Source organism: Phoenix dactylifera, chromosome 10 (assembly GCF_051530095.1).
Source record: "Phoenix dactylifera cultivar Ajwa chromosome 10, Ajwa_hap1_PhDact_Kaust_v1.1, whole genome shotgun sequence".
Classification (NCBI taxonomy): domain Eukaryota; kingdom Viridiplantae; phylum Streptophyta; class Magnoliopsida; order Arecales; family Arecaceae; genus Phoenix; species Phoenix dactylifera.
In genome coordinates, this window is record NC_143199.1 from 25,746,303 (window position 1) to 25,748,588 (window position 2,286).

At 53.8% G+C, this 2,286-nt stretch overlaps 1 pseudogene across 1 annotated transcript; it reads right to left on the minus strand.

Moving 5' to 3' along the window:
* Positions 1–224: 224 nt before the first annotated feature.
* Positions 225–1,801, minus strand: LOC103715817 (salt tolerance receptor-like cytoplasmic kinase 1; annotated as a pseudogene). The gene is made up of 2 exons (XR_016396663.1): positions 1,217–1,801; positions 225–1,126 (listed from the first exon to the last, which is right to left on the minus strand). The product of XR_016396663.1 is annotated as a salt tolerance receptor-like cytoplasmic kinase 1 (transcript).
* Positions 1,802–2,286: the final 485 nt, after the last annotated feature.

Below are 2,286 nucleotides of genomic sequence, written 5' to 3' on the forward strand. Positions count from 1 at the left end.
AATGCTAGTTCATGGTTAACTAAAAGATAAAGAAATTAAAATACAGGTAAACATATAATTCGTTCAACTAAGCTTATTATTATATCACCTCACATTGTCCTTTTGTTACAGTATGAAACAAGCAAAAATCGTCTATATAAGTTTTTTAAGAAAAAATTGAAGGTTAGAAATATGCAATTATGCATGTAATTGGTTCAATTGGAAAGACTTGAGCAACGTTCATGTGATGTCATGGTCCCATGCAGCACCAAACATGCGAGTCATGCATATGTCATTAACACCATGAAACTGCCGTCGGCTAAGAACGTTACTATTTACATCACTACCCCTTCTAGAAACACCGACAAACTTAGACTAATCATTTCTCCCATTTCCACCTGTAACAGCTTTAGTTTGCTCTTTTTCTTTCCTTCTCTCCTGCCGGCCCTCATTCCGTTTTAGTTGTCGATGGAGACTAAAGATCATTCTTCTTTACCGTCTGATCCCCCATCGACGGCTGATAACGAGGAGGACACCTTCTCCCTCATGATCTGCCGAATGCCCGCCATCGACGGCCGGAGGCTCGGCTGAACTCCGATGCAGCGAGCGGCGACCGCCGCCATCGCCGCCGCCTCCGCGGCGTCGTACTCCCCGCATAGCCTGGGGTCCACCACCTCCCACGCCTTTCCCTCCGCCTCCCTCAGCCGCGGCCCCATCTCCACCGTCAAAACCCTTCCCTCCTCCGATCCGACGGCCGGCAGCCCCGTGATGAGCACCAGCAGGAGAACTCCGAAGCTATAAACGTCCGTGGACTTCGAGACCATCCCGGTCCGGAGGTAGTGCGGGTCAGCGTAGCCCGGGGACCCGACCATCGGCCCGGCCGAGCGGACCGCCGACGAGAACCCAGCCCGGGCCGACCCGAAGTCGCAAAGCTTTGGGTCGAGCCGGCTGTCGAGGAGGACGTTCGACGCCGTGATGTCGCCGTGGACGATCGGGAGCTCGCCGGACCCCTCGTGGAGGTACTCCACGGCGCCGGCGACCTCGTACGCGATCCGCATCCTCCGCGCCCACGCAAGGGCGCCGCCGCCGTGGAGCTTCTCGTGGAGGCTTCCACTTGGCACGTACTCCAACACCAGAACCCCTTCCTCTGCGAATAGAAAAAGGGTAAACCCCAATCTGGACTCAGAGGCAGTGAGAGTTGGGTGGAGGGGAGGATCTCTTAATGCTTAAGCATTACCTCGGTCGTCGCAGAAGCCGAGAAGGCGGACGATGCGGGGGTGGCTGAGGCGGCGGAGGACGTCGAGCTCCTGGAGGAAGGCGCGGTGGAGACGCTCGCCGCTGCGGAGGACCTTGACGGCGGCCAGGGAGGAGGCGGCGCCAGGGAGGCAGGCGAGGTAGACGGTGCTGAAGCCTCCCTCCCCAATCACCTCCGCGGTGAAGTTACCGGTGAGCGACTCCACCTCCGGCCACCCGTACCGTCGGACCGCCTCCTTAGTGATCTCGGCGGCCGCGGGATCGGCTACGTCGGCGACGCCGGACTCGGCCGGGCCGCTCTCCTCATCGGCGGAGCAGGGTAGGGTGCGCCAGCGGAGGAATTTAAGGTAGGCGATGGACAATATAGCGGCGTAGAGGATAAAAGCGGCGGAGGCGTGCCGAGAGCTAGAGGGAGGTCCATTCCTCTCTCGCTCCCGGTCTCGGTCTCCGGCTCTATGTATATAATATGAAGTTACTCCGGCGGAGGAGGGGAACGGGATCTATTTGGGCTTATAAATTAGGAGTAGAAATAATAAAAGAAACTCGACTGAATCTGCTGAGCGATATCAGAGCCCTGACAGGGGAGAGGCAGGGGAGAAAGGAAGGAATGGAGGAGTATTTATATGGCTGCATATAAGATTTTTTAATTCTTGATGAATATTTAATAATAATTAATAAAGTGTACACGAGGTCTTCGGGGTGGGCTGCTGTTGATTTCAGGGAGCCAAAATGGAGCGGGGTGGTGACGTGGATGCATGAAGTGAAATAAAAACGTCGAGGGCATCAGCGTTTAATCTTGCTGGAAAAAAGAATGAGCCGTTTTGGAGTTGGTGCACCTCTGGACTGGTCAAAAAGCAGTCGGAAAGTGTCGAGGGGAAGCCGGGAAGGTGACTCGGGGACCGAGGACCAAGGCGATCTTCTCTCCCGAAGTCGTAGAACGTGATACGTACGATGGCAATTAAGATGGGAAGACCGCAAGGGGTGGGCCATCAATATATATATATATATATATATATATAAAATAAAAAAATAATATTAAATTATATTTACATT